Below are 15,009 nucleotides of genomic sequence, written 5' to 3'. Positions count from 1 at the left end.
GTCATATCATTTTAATACTAGATCAATTCCAAACTTTCTAATTTCCATGTGAGAAAATTCAGACCATAAGTTCAATATTGAACTCTCCAAGATTACCTAGATACTTAATCCGACATGAGAAAAAAATCTACAATTAATCAAATTTCCATTAATATATAGAGAAATTATTTCTTTCTTCTCTCTCCTCTTCCTCCTCCTTCTTGTTTCCTCTTTCTCTTGCTTTTTCTTTCTTCATCTCTTCTTGTCCTCCTTCACTTCCTCCTCCTCCTTCACCTTCCTTTTCCCCCACTTCTATTTCTTCCTTCTCCTCCTCCTATTCCCTTTCCTACTACTTTTGTTTTCAATCTAGGATTTAAATATCAAAGAACAATGGACCAAAGAAATTATAGTTTTTCAAATGGTTTTATTCTGCTGGGCTCCTCTGACCATCCTAAACTGCATGTGATCCTGTCAGGAGTTGTCACCATCTTCTATTCTATCACATTGATGGGAAACACAGCCATCATTATTGCATCTCTCCTGGATTCCCACCTGCACACACAAATGTACTTTTTCCTCAGGAATTTATCTTTTCTAGATCTGTGTTTCACAACCACCATTGTCCCTCAGATGCTGGTCAACTTGTGGGGACCCACAAAGACAGCTATGTGGGTTGTGTCATTCAACTCTATGTTTACATGTGGTCTGGCTCCATTGAGTGCCTTCTCCTGGCTGTCATGTCTTATGACCGTTTTACAGTTATTTGTAAGCCTTTGCATTATTTGATAATCATGAACCCTCGTCTATGTCTCAAATGATTGTCGTGGTCTGGAGTATTAGTTTGGCCAATTCTGTAGTGTTATGTACACTCACCCTGTATTTGCCTAGGTGTGGAAACAACCTTCAGGATCATTTCTTGTGTGAGTTGCCAGCTATGGTCAAGATAGCTTGTGTAGACACAGCAGCAGTAGAAATGTCTTTGTTTGCTTTAGGCATTATCATTGTCCTCACACCTCTCATCCTTATCCTTATATCCTATGGCTGCATTGCCAAAGCTGTGCTAAAAATGAAATCTAAAGCTGGCCAATGCAAAGCAATGAATTCCTGTGGATCTCATCTCACTGTTGTGTTCATGTTCCATGGAGCTATTATCTACTTGTACCTACAACCAGGTAACAGTGCTTCCAAGGACCAAGGAAAGTTCTTTACCCTCTTTTACACCATCATCACCCCAAGTCTCAACCCCCTCATTTACACCTTAAGGAATAAGGACATGAAGGATGCACTGAAGAAGCTGATGAGAGTTCACCATGAAGCTGGGAAAGTAAAGAGACATTAGAAGAGATCTATATTAGAATAAATAAAGTAATGAAATGTGTTTTCTAATTGTCTTTAATTTTTATGGAGTTAAGTAATCCTTAGATCATAGTGATGAATTAATACAATACTTCTTATTTGCAAACATTTTATTAATGCAAGCAATGTTGTAACATACTACTTAGTTTTTGTGCCTTTAATCACGGGCATATGTATAGGAGAAAAGGTCATTAATAATTTATATTTTTACTTTACATAAAAGAAAAATGTAAATGAACTTAAATGAATTTTCTTCTCAAGCCACATAGAAGCAACTTTAATTATCTAGTTTTGTATTTTAAATGCAACGCATAATCATCATAAAGACCTGCACACACAGTTTCATATAAATTTTGGTTTGTATGTTAAGTAATAAAATATTAATAATTACTTTGCATATTAAGTCTTTTCTGATATTTACTTTTATATTTATATGGGGGGGGGGGGTTCAGACAATAAAATCTACCAGCTGGTAATTATCTTAAGCACTTTGTGAAAATTTTTCTCTTCAATCAATTAAAGTTGACATTAATATCTTGAGTAAAGCATCTTTGTAATTTAAGTCTTTAACTTCTGTATCATGATAGGTATCATGGAAGAATATTTCATGATAGAAATAAAAAAATATTTATCAAAGACTTTTTAAAGGTGACAGCCCAGACTAATTTTTTTATCCATTATTTGTGAAACTTTATTATATTAATATCCTAACATTTTCAGAAAGAGAATATTACTAGTTTGAAACCAGTTAGGCTTTTAGTATATATTTATGGAATAAGAAAATTAATGTGAATTAATGCAGTATTATTTTTATAATGTAATTTTATAAAATGATACTAATGTTTTCCATTTATGATAATATATTGGGTTTTTTTTGGAAAACTGTGTTAACTTTTAAATTAAACTTTTTTTCTATGGTCTGATACCTATCTCTAAAAGTTAATAATTATATTCAATCTAGACAGAGTTCATCAGATACATTTATAAAATATAAAAGTAACCTAACATTTTATTCTCTACACTATGTATATTTTAACATGTGTTCTTACTCTTTTTTGAGAGGCGGTGGTAGCGTAATGGGGATTAAACCAAGGAGTGCTTAACAACTGAGCCACATCCCCAGCCTTTTAGTTTTTCATTTTGAGACAGTGTCTTGCTAAGTTGTTTAGGTCCTCAATAAGTTGCTGAGGCTCACCTCAAATTTACAATCCTCCTGGCTTATTTTCCCAAATCACCTGTTCTGACTCCAAGATTTAAAAGCAATGATAGGCGACATATCATTTATAAACTTCAGTAACTAAGTAAACTAAAATAAATTACTTATATACTTATGGGAGAACATTACATTTTACAGTGTCTTTTTTTTCTGGATGCCTAGTTTTGTTTTCTTTTTGGTTTGTCTCTGTGGCATTTACTATGCAAAATATAGCAGTCTTAATGTTATGGTTTGGTTCTAGAATGTACCCAAAAAGGTCATATTTGGAAGATTTGGTTCCTAATGCAGCAAGGTCTATAAGTGGAGCTTTTGGAAACTGTTTGGATCATGAAGGCTTGGATCTCATAAGTGGATTAATCCATTTAATGAATTAATAATCTGATTGGATTATTGGGAGGGGGTAATTAGCTGAAAAAAGCAGGAATATCCTGGAAGTATTTTTTGCATCCAGTCCCATTTATGTTATCCCCCAAACTATTTGCTCCCTAGCTTCCATGAGCTGAGCAATTTTTCTCAGCCAAGCCCTCCACCATGATTATTTTGCCTTGGATCAGCTGACCATGCACAGAAACTTCTAAACTGTGAGCCAAAATAAATCTTTTCTCCTTTAAGTTGTTTTTCTCAGGGATTTTGGTGACAGTGATGAAAAACATACAATACTATTTTGTTTTCCCTAAATGAATGTATATATCCACACAATTTCATTAAATAACAATAAATCCTTTAAATATATTGAGGTTTGAGCTTACACAAGTAAGCTCGTTGGTGGTTCTATAAGTTAATATGCCTTGCCTCATGCTTGTAAAAAAATATATATCCTAAAAAGGCTAAGTAGAATTATAAATAATAATAATTATTATTATTCTCTATACTGAGGAGTTGCTCTTCTGATCATGGCTCACATCATTATTTATGAAAATTTACCTCACTTGCTCTAGCTCATCTAAAGTCAATGATCTATTATGACTTGGTCAATATTCATGAAGGTGTGCAAAGTGCCACAGGAGTAAGAAAACATTGTGCCCATATTTGACCATGATGTGCTATAAAAATATGTAAAATTAAAATTTGCCAGAAAATAAGTGTCATGACAGCTGTCCTTGCTATGATAAAGGAGAAAAAAGATGAAAAGAAACACAGAAATAGAAAAAATAGGGAGAGAAAGAATGAATAAAGAAAAATGCATGAAAGAAACATTAGAACAGGATGCAGGAGACCAGAATTTGAATCTTATTTTACCTTGAGAAAAAAAAATAACTCAATATTCTCAAGGCTTTGTTTTCTTAAATTTAAAGTCAATTACTAAAATAACTTTTCTATTTTCCTGTCATGTTTTTCACTGTTGCTATATTTGGCTTCACTATCTATCTTTTCTTTCATATTGACTAAAGGCTATCCAGAACAACTGGTAAAGAAGACCTATTGTGTAGTGGGAAGGCTTTCTGATTTGTGACATTGCTGGGATTCTAGGCTCACTCTTGAAGCCAGAGATGCTCTTAAAGTAAGCAATAACAAATATGACAGAATTAAATTAATTTTTTGCTTCCTGTTTCCTCTACTGTAAATTAAAATGAAGCATTACATAGGAGGACACAGGAACAAAGATACCAGCTTTTTATGTTGGGAAAACCAACATTGTATGATACCATTGGAGGTCATCTTCCGCTAAGCTTCCTAAATGCTAAACTTGGGACTAATTACAGATCAAAGGTTCTTCAGAGTAGTAGTACATAAATCCAAATTAGAGAAAATTGAAATATTTTCGGGAGATGACATGGCACTTGAGATGCTTTAAAAATTCTCTAAGATCTGAATTTGGCAGAAAAGATCTACATTAAGAAAGTGGCAAAGTCACAGAGGCTTAAAAACCAGCATGGACACAATTAAAACAAAGAATATAAGTAAGTATCCTCATGTAAGCAAAATGGGTTGTCAAATGAAGACTAGATTAATTAATCAATAAGTGAGGATGTAAAAACTGCCTGCTGTAGGGCTGGGGTTGTGATTCAGTGGTAGAACCCTTTCCTTGCATGTGTGAGGAACTGGGTTTGATTCTTAGCACTGCTAAGAATCAATAAAATAAAGGTTGATCAACAACAAATAAAAATATTTTTTATAAAAATGCCTGCTATGTGGTAGGCACTGCGAAAAGTTACCTCATGCTATTGAATTTTATATGGATAACATCAGAGAACTATGATTTTGTGATAACAAAGAGAATATGATAAAGAAGGAATATATTATTACCCAATCCTCTTTCCACTGGCATCATTTATTAATCACTCAAGGAGTTATGGCTGAAAACAATTCCAAAAAAGAAAGAATTGAATAAATTTCCATGAATACCAATGAAACCAAATGTCATGAGAAACTTATTATACATAAGGTGGTTTTATGTAAATAAACTAATGGATTCATATGAATTATCAAGTATATTTACCTAATAAATTTCTGTGAAGAAAGGTTCAAATATATCTGGCTATTATATGTGCATATAATATTTGTATGTTATATAATATCTATTATATATGATATATACTTGACTCTATATGTGGTATATGGTTATGTGGCTCATGATTATACAAAACACCATTATATAATGTTTATATACATATTATATATTATATATGCTACATAGAGCCCTTGGAAGCCATATATACAAATATATACATGCTATTTATAGTATATATAATATGTTATATATGTGTATATCTATGTTATATAGATAGAATATACACTATAGAAGAAATATATTATTATTTATTGAGCTCAAGGTTAATTTATACTCCTTTATTTTAAAATATAACTTTGCATTTTGGTGCCTGTGAAATACGTTAATATGATCAAACATTAGGATGCTCAATCACATTAACTTTTAAGTAAATGCTTTAAGTACTAAACATTGTTCATGTTGACAGTATGACATATTGAAAGTATCATAATAAATTTTAAGAATAAAGTCTTTGGAAGCCATTTTCCACTTAGAGAGAAACTTTGATACATGAATAAATCTCTGCAGCCAATGTTTTAAGATTTATTTCAGATATCTCAGATTATATGAGATTTAATCCTCTTCAATAAATAATTATGATTATAAATCCCCAAAAAAGTTGAAGTTGCAGTACTATATTAGATATTTTATATAAAGAAAATATAAAGAAATTATAAATACTCTACAAAATAATTATTTCTCACAGAGTTGTTTCAAAAATATTCCCATTCTCCTACGACAGATCCTTCAGTGATTCACAAGTAAATTCTCATTACAATAATTTGAAATCACAGACAAGTCTAGTTAAATATTTTGAGTCACCAAATTCTGAAAAATTAAAGACAATTCCTATTCTAACACATAAGAACAAACACAGACCTTGGGACTAGTCCACCATGGGACTTACTCTCCACTTAGAGGAAAGTGTCTTCATATCCTGATGGTCAGAATTTTAACATAAAGAAAAATAAATTTCATTGCCACCAAATGTGTAGCTAAATAATAACATAAAGAAGTATAAATTAGCCTAAGGTTCAATAAATAAACATTATCTATGAGTCAGCTTAGGCACCACAATGATATCATTTACCAAATCATACTTAGGAAAGTGGTACAGCTGGAAAAACATTTATTGGAAATGCTTTCTTGATTTTCTCATGAATTAAATATTACAAACTTGATTCATCTTTTCCCAAGTAAAAGTTTCACAGGTTTGTTCTACAAATATATTTTTTTCAACTTATTTGCTATCTTCAGTTCACTTTAACTCACAAACTTAATTGTATCACCTTGAGCATGTTATTAACTTTCTCTGAATCGTGGGTTCCACATCTGACACTGATATAATAAATACTGAGTAAATACGAAAAGTAAATAAGAAAAACACACACACACACATACACACACACATAAAATACATGTGAGTGGCCTTCATGGGCAGTTAGTAAATTTTCTTCTATTTACCTATAGTCACAACATGCATACACTGGTTAAAAAAATAATTTTTCAATTCTGTAAATTAGAGAAATGAATTATCATGAAAATATGAGAATTTACATGAATTTTGTTGTAGGGAGTCACCCTGGCTCCAAAGACTAATTTCCCCATCCCCCAAGAAGAGCTGTCCAATGGTGATCCCTGCTGGCTCACATGATCCTTACCCACCAATCAGACTAGCCCTGCTGACTCACCTGATTCTTACCCATCAATCAAAAAGCACCCCATGCTAACTGTCAAACCACCCCTGGCTTTATAAATATGCAGAGCTGTTCCTCAATAAAAGGGCATTTTCTCTGATGAGGAGCCTTGTTCGTTCTTTCATTGGTGCCGAAACCCGGGAAGGGGAAATGCCTTGCTGCTCGAGGGGCCCCTCTCTCAAGGCTTGCTGTCCTCATCCACTATTTTGAGTGCTGCTACTACTCTCACAATGCTCTCTTCAGTAGGTGAGCTCCCCTATATGGTATCCAACTTCAGAAGGGATATATGCAGGGGCTTTGACCATGATTGTCCGGCAAACCTCTGAAGCCCAATCTGGAGGACAGAACACATCCTGCCATGACCTTCATGGTCACAGTGGACTCTCTGGAACCCGGTTCATGAGTGGGAGGTCCTGAGGGGTGGAAGAACAGGCATCTCCCTCTCTCTCTCTCTCTCTCTCTCAACCACTCTTGTCCCTCTCCTGACCATGAGGGCCTCTTCTTCCCTCCCTGCAGACTCCCCCTTATTAAATTCTGCACACAAGATTGGCCTTATAATCAATTAGACAATCAAAGTCAATGGCCCCCAGGAGGATCCCTAGATCCTGCAATTCTCAGAGATCTGTTTAACTTCTGTGAGTGCTTGAAAAAGTGGAAGGAAATGTTGAGGCTTTTTCTCTTCTTCATTCTCACCCCTACCTATCCAGCAGATGAACCCCTCCCTACTGACCTCCTCCATCAACTCCCCCTGCTCCCCTTGATACCTTCAGTCCCCCCTAAACTAGGTCCCACTTCCTAGTCCCACAAACCATGGCCCCTTTAAGAGAGGTTGCTGGACCTGAGGGCATTATCCAGGTACATGTCCCATACTCTATGAATGACCTCACACAACTAGAGTGAAGGTTGGGCTCATTCACCACAGAAGAGAGTTTCAATGGGTCCTCCAGGCCTCTAGCCTTACTTATATGTTATTGGCTAATACTCTCCTTCTTGAGGAACGTACCAGAGTCTGGGAACTTGCCAGAGCCCATGTGGATGAAACTCACCAAGTTAATCCAAATCACCCTCTAGGGCCACTTGCTGCCCCAGATCAAATTCCTGACTGGGATTATAATACACAAGCTGACATACAGAGTAGGGACTGATTCTCCACATGTATTATTGCTGGGCTCAAAAAAGTGGCACGTAAGGCCATCAGTTTCCAACAATTACAAGAGACCCTATTGGAATTTCTGAATCGGCTTACGAAAGCCCTTTAGGAGTAACCAAGATCCCAAAACCCCAGATGGCCATCATGTCCTTTTGACATATTTCCTCTCACAGAGCTACCCCGATATCTGGGCCAAACGAAAAATGTTCAAACAAGGCCCTGCCACCGCCCAGATTGAAAAATTTCAGATGCTTGCCCAGGCCCTGCAGGGTGCTTCCTCGGGTCGCCGCCCATCACCAAAAACCCCCTGGGTGCCTGATTCAAGTGTGGCAAGGAGGGATATTGGGCCAAGGCATGCCCTGCACCACACATTCCGTGTACTCCATGTCTAAATGTCAAAAACAAGGTCATTGGGGCTCTGACTGTCCTAGATCCCGTAGGAGGCCTATGGCCAGGGAACCCTCCGACCTTCTGGGCATGGCAATCAATTGACGATGCCTTGGGTCCTTGTCCCCTGCTGTAACGATTAATAAACAAGAACCCAGGGTGTGGATTCAGGTGGATGGACGCAAGGTTGAGTTTCTCCTTGACACAGGGCTACCTTCTCAGTCCTGACACAATTCTGGGGGCAAATAGTGCCGTCCACCTCTCCTATTGCCGGGGTAGGAGGAAAGACCATCTATCCAAGAAAGACTCCCCTATTACTCTGTTCCATAGACAACTTCCCATTCTCTCAGATGTTACTAGTTATGCCCCAATATCCAGTTCCTTTACTCAGCTGAGATATTCTCTCTAAATTCAATACAACAATCAACATACGGGCTCCTGGCATCAGTCAGGCCCCAGAATCGGCCTGTTCTTCTTCTCTGGCCCTTTTGGAAGAAGACTGGCCATTCTGCTCCACTTGTGAGGCTGACATGAAATACCATACTAATCTGGTTGACCTGATTGTATGGGATACCCACACCCCTCCACCATTTCCTGCCCACCAGTTTACATTCATCTGAAAGATCCTAACAGCTTCTCCAATCAGGCTCATTTCCCCCTGTCCACAAAAGCTCTTCTGGGCCTACAACCTATTATTCAGGACATTCTTAGCAAGGGGTACTTCAGTACTGCACATTCCCCTTACAATACTCCCATACTAGTGGTAAAAAAGCCCAACAGGTCCTACCTATGACTCATCAACACCTCTGTTAGGCCCATATATCCTTTGGTTCCCAACCCATACATTCTGCTGTCTCAGATCCCCCACACTGCCACCCACTTCTCAGTCATAGATTTAAAGGATATCTTTTTGCCATTAACCTGGACTGTCCTTCCTCAGGGATTTTGAGATAGTCCATACCTCTTTGGACAAACCTTGGCCTCCAACCTCCAATCTTTTCACCCCCAGTGCCCGGAATCCTCCCTCTTGCAATATGTTGATTATCGTCCTGCAAATCTCTTTGCCTACCTTTGGGGAGGAAAGCACCCCACTACAGCCTTTAAGGCTATGGTGGGCCACAGGGACTCCTTCTTTGGGCAGATTCAAAAGTCCTAGTGCTCTCACCTTAAGACAGGGCCACTGGAGAGATGCTTACCCTCCCCTTACCCTCCCTTCTTTCTGGCCCTGGGAGTATCCAGCCTCTCCAGGAGGGGTCCTGAAAAGCCTTGGCCAAGGTTTTCCATGGCTCTGGCTCTGTCCTGGAGGAGAGCTTCGACTGTCAGGATTCGGTGACAACCAATCTCTGCAGCTCGAATCTGCCATTTAGGCACTCCTGATTTTTTGGCTCTAGCGGGGACGCTCCTTTTGCCAATAAATCAGTTTCCTCCTTCTCTGCATCCTCTTCCCTCCTCCTTACATGGGTAATGTGTCCTCTCTGCTGGTCGACTCTCCCCTACAATGCCTCTTGGATCAAATGTAGCACCCAGGCCTGGCCCACTTATCCCTTAGACAACCAAAGCAGATGGCCCCTTTTTGGGTCCCTGGATCCCTCCATTCTAAGGGATCTCTTCCAGTCTTTCTTCTTGTTCTGATCCAATTCTGCTCTCTGCACCTCTTGTAAACCTCTACAAATTCTTCTAGCCCATCCAAAGGGCACTCAACAAATGACACAGTTCTCCTACTTAATTTCTTGGCCTTAAAGGGATATCGGGCCTCTCCACAAAAGGCCCAAATAGCATGTATCTAGGGTTCTCTATCTTTCAAGGGAAAAAAGCCATTACAGTAGATAGAAAACAGGTTATTGTGTCTATACCTACACCAAAGACCAAAGACGACTCTCCTTCTTGGGTTTGGCTGGGTACTTCAGGGCCTGGATTACTTTTGAATTTCTCCCTCCTCACCATGTGCTATATAATGTAGCCAAGGGCCCCCAAGATGAACCCCTACTCTCAGTGGTAGGGAAGCCCTTTAATAAGGTACTCTTCTGGGCACCCGCCCTGCATCTCCCCGACCTCTCCCGACCCTTCACCCTATATGTATGTGTAAAACAGAGACAAAGTCTGGGTGTTCTGGGTCAGGAATATGTCCCCACATTTGCACCAGTGGCCTATCTATCCAAATAGCTCGACTCCACTGTCAGGGGCTGGCCCCCATGCCTCAGAGCCCTAGCAACATCCCATGACCTCCAGAAAGAAGCATACAAGCTTACCTTTGGCTCCCCACTAACCATCTCATCTCCTCACCATCTAAAGGATTTTCTCACTTACAAGGGGCTACTTCCTCCTTCCAGGGTTCTATCCCTCCTTGTCTCATTCCTTGAAACCCTGCCTCCCTCCTCCCATCTTCTCCCTCACAAGATACCGTCCACAAATTCCTGGAGGTATTAGACACTATTTTACCCTGCCCTACCACTATTTCTGAGGGATCCCTGCCCTCCTCAGACCTCATCTGGTTCTCCTTTATACATGAAGGGGTTAAAGTAGTGGGGCATGATGCCATTTCTCTCTCATCCATCATAGAGGCAAAACCTCTCCCACCCGATACCACCAACCAACAAGCTGAACTCATAGCTGCAACAAGGGCATGCAAGCTAGTTGAGGGAAAAACCCTATCCCTATATAATATGTCTTCCATATCCTGATCTCCTTCCCACACAGCTATTTGGAAACAAAAGGGGCTATTGACCACCAGAGGGATGGCAGTCATTAATTCCACACTTATTTCTGGCCTCCTACAGCCTCCAGGCTGTCATCCCAACAGGGAATAATACATTGCAAGGCCCACTAAACTGACTCCTCCCTTACTACTATGGGGAATTCCAATGCTGATCAAGAGGCTCTATCAGCTTCCCTACAGAGCTTTACCTCCTCTCCGCTTCTCTTCATTACCACCAGGGATTGGCCCAAAGATCTCCAGCAACTCTTCCAGTTTCTTCACTCTCTATTCCATTCTAGTCCACAGAGTCTCACTACTTTCCTTCACTTCTTTTTCACCCTTTCCCCACGTGAGAAGTCCCTCCTACAACAGATCACTTCCACTTGTCAGATCTGCCAGAGAACCAATATCAATACTCCATTAAAACCTAAACATTTCCCTTCTCATCAGGCCCATGGTCATACCCCGGCTGCAGACTGGCAGATTGATTTCAACCACATGTCCCGAGTAAAAAAACATAAAATATCTTCTTGTATTGGTAGATACTTTTTCAGGATGGGTTGAAGCCTTTCCCACTTCTAACAAACAGGCCTCTACGGTAGTTGATCCATTACTTACTCACATAAATCCCCCGTTTTGGGATGTCCACTTCTATCCAATCAGACAATTGCCCAGAATTCACCTCACAGGTAACTCAGGGACTGGCTCACATGCTATCACTCCCTTGCCATTTCCATTGCTCTTACCACCCCCAGGCTTCTGGAAAGGTTGAAAGAACTAATTGGTCCCTAAAGAGACCCTCACCAAGATCACCATGGATTTAAGCCTGGACTGGGTAAAGGTGCTCCCTTTGGCTTTATTGCGCATTAGAGCCTTGCCAAAGAAGCCTTCTAATCTCTCACTTTTCGAAGTCATATATGGCCATGCCCTCATTCCTCCCTGATTGCCTACAGATGCCCTGCCCCTCTGTTCACACTCTGAACTCTGGTGCTATCAAGACTGGTTCCTTCCTGACCCTAGTCTCTCTCAAAACCCTACCTCCTTAACGCCTGTTCATATTGTTTACTCTTGCGCACTGGGGGAAAAGCCCCCTTTAAAACCAAAATGGGGGGATCCTGTTCAGGTGATTATGTGCACTCCCTTGGTGGCCAAACTCAAGCTATCTAATAACCAACTTACCCCCCTGGATTCACATTTCCAGGCTTAAACCTGACACTCCTACACCTTCATCAGAAGAGCCAATGATCGTCACCTGTCACTAAGTACTCTTGTCAATGCTCCCCCTCATTTCTGGCCCCTCTGGGGACCTCTCTTCACCCTATGTCTGAAGTTTCAGGCAAGTGACCCTTAGGGCCCCCTCCAGCCAGACCCCCCCACTTGCTTGAATCTGGCCTATAGTGGGATCATTGTGTGTTTTCCTTCTGACAAACCACTTAGGTGTCCAGAGTATGGTGACCCCTGAATAAGTGTGATCATAAGAAAGAACCTTACCAGTTGCCTTCTGGGCCTAAGGAGGAACATGTGTGTTTTGTTTACCCTTCCAGTTTCATAAGAATTTCAAGTATCAGTATTAAAAGTTGAGGTGTTTTACATAAAACCTGGAGAGAGCTGACTGCTCTCAAAGGGAAATATGGTAACAATGGGCCACTGTCCTCCCTTGGCTTCCATCAAGAAAGGCAAAGAGAGAAGCAAGCTGGTACACCCAGTTAGGAGAAAGTTTGAAGAACAGCCTTAATAGAGAGGGGTGGGGAGCTAGATTGGACTAGGAATAAAGAGTGGAATTAAGGGTGTTAGGTGCAGGATAGGCTGGTCTGCAGGCCTGCCAAACAAAGTTAGCTGCAGAATGACCTGGCTTCTCAAACCCTCTGTCTGGTTCTATATCACCTGTTTGCTTCAAGCCCAAATGCCCAAGCCCCCACTCAAGGCTGAACACTCAACCCCTCCCACACACTCAGGATTGAACACTTAACCCCCCTTGGGCCAAGAAGGCAGCTTGCAGACCCAGAGATCCCATTAGATTTGGGCTATAAAAACTCCATGTGCCTGTTCCTTCCCCCTATCATAAAGTTCATTCAGACTGAGGTGCGTAAAATTTCTAATCAAGCTTTTAACCAGCTTCTCCTCAGGAATTACCAACTCCTGGCTACTGATGGTACCTCCAGTTGAGACCTATGCCAAATAGACTGACGTCATCATTGGATCTGTGGTGGCAAGGAATTTTCCTTGATACAGATCTTCTCTGCCCTCCTGTGAGGGCTCCTTACTTTCCTCCTCTCTTTCTCCCACACTGCCCCATTTCAGCAGGAAGCAGCCAGAATGAGTGGACGCCCACTCTCATTTAATAACAAAGAGGGGGGAATATTGGGAGTTGCCCCAGCTCCAAAGACTAACTTCCCCAACCCCCAAGAAGAACCATCCAATGTTGAGCGCTGCTGGCTCACCTGATCCTTACCCACCAATCAGACTATCCCTTCTGGCTCAGCTGATCCTTACCCACCAATCAAAAAGCACCCCATGCTAACTGTCAAGCCACCCTGGCTCTATAAATATGCAGAGCTGTTCCTCAATAAACAGACATTTTCTATGATGATGAGCCTTGTTCATTCTTTTATTTGTGACTTCCTCAGAAAAAGTTTTAATATATTTAGAAAAGTATAGTGTGCACTGGGTTATCCTATTTAAGCTGTCCTTGTAAAGCAATTAATTATATTTTTTATTTATTTTCATTAGCGTTTACCTATTCCTCTACTAAAGTTCCTAGCACTCCTGCTGTTTTGGTGAGCCTTCATAATATTTGTGACATTTGTCTCTGGAAATCAAAGTACTAGCTATATATTTACTGTCTTCCCACCATGAATGTCTATGTTTTAAGTACTAAGAATTTGGTAAAATTTAACAGTAAGATTAAAAATAAATGATAAAGATAAAAAATACAAAATAGATCTTAATGGTTATGTGTTCTTAAACAAAGATTTCAAAACATGAATAAAGAGAAATCTCAGATACCAGGCCAGCAACTGCTTGTACATCCTATACATTATGGGTCCAGGCCTCCTTAGCAGACTCAGGGTCTAAGGTCATCCCAATAGATTATTAAGCAAGGCCAGCCTCCACAGAATCAGGATATGGAATCACTGCTATAGAATCAGTTTCCAGGCCTGTCCCAGGGCCAGGAAAAACCCAATCAGCAAGACAGTCTCCATAGTCCCAACATCCTCTGGAACCAGGCTCCAAGCTCAGTTCAGTAGACCAAAAGTTTGGATCACCCCAGTAGGTCCTGGGCCAGATTGGCATCCATGGACCAAGACTCCAGGTCCAGTCCTAGGAATCCAGCTTTCACGTTCATCCCAGAAAATGGCCAAACATTTAGACTCAGATTTATCGTTCCCCCAGTACTGAGTAGGACTCTGTGGACCCAGACCTTAAGGTCATCCCCTGTGGAAACAGACTTTATACATGCCCTCACAACATGAGCTCTCAGCCCAATCCTACAACCCAGACAACAATTACACCCCAGAAAAATCTCATACTAGACTAGCCCCAATAAGCAAAGGATCCAGACCTACCCCAAAAGACATAACTCTGCCTACAAGCCCAATTCCATAGACCTAGTCATCAGGCTCACGCACCACCTTACACAGTATTTCAACCAGCCTACCTGAGAACTCAGGGAATAAGGTATTCATGGAGAATGGCAAATGAACTGATCAGAATCTCTAATGGTGGAATGGTAAAAGTCTGCCCCTGTGGAAGACAACAAGTAAAGACTGGACTATGTGCCTGCTTGTTCAAATGCACAGACATCAGTGCTTTTGTAGGAACACAAGCAATCAAGGAAACAACAAAGGAATTATTCCCACCAAAGGAATAAACTCAACACCAGTAATTGATCTTAAAGAAATGTAAATTGACAAATTACCTAACAAAGAATTTAAAATAATTATTTTAAGACTACTTTTTGCAATTCTCTCAGGGAACTGTAAGAAAACACACACACACACACACACACAACAAAAAAAAACCCAGAAAGATAATACA

General features: G+C 40.1%; 1 pseudogene; it reads left to right on the top strand.

The window, feature by feature from the left end:
* The first annotated feature begins 369 nt into the window (after positions 1-369).
* Positions 370-1,318, top strand: LOC124102093 (olfactory receptor 2W1-like; annotated as a pseudogene).
* Positions 1,319-15,009: the final 13,691 nt, after the last annotated feature.

Source organism: Marmota monax, unplaced genomic scaffold, assembly GCF_021218885.2.
Source record: "Marmota monax isolate L192 unplaced genomic scaffold, Marmota_monax_Labrador192_F-V1.1 WCK01_AAM20220418_F8-fsc00607, whole genome shotgun sequence".
Taxonomy (NCBI): Eukaryota; Metazoa; Chordata; class Mammalia; order Rodentia; family Sciuridae; genus Marmota; species Marmota monax.
This window is presented reverse-complemented; position numbering and strand designations above follow the sequence as displayed.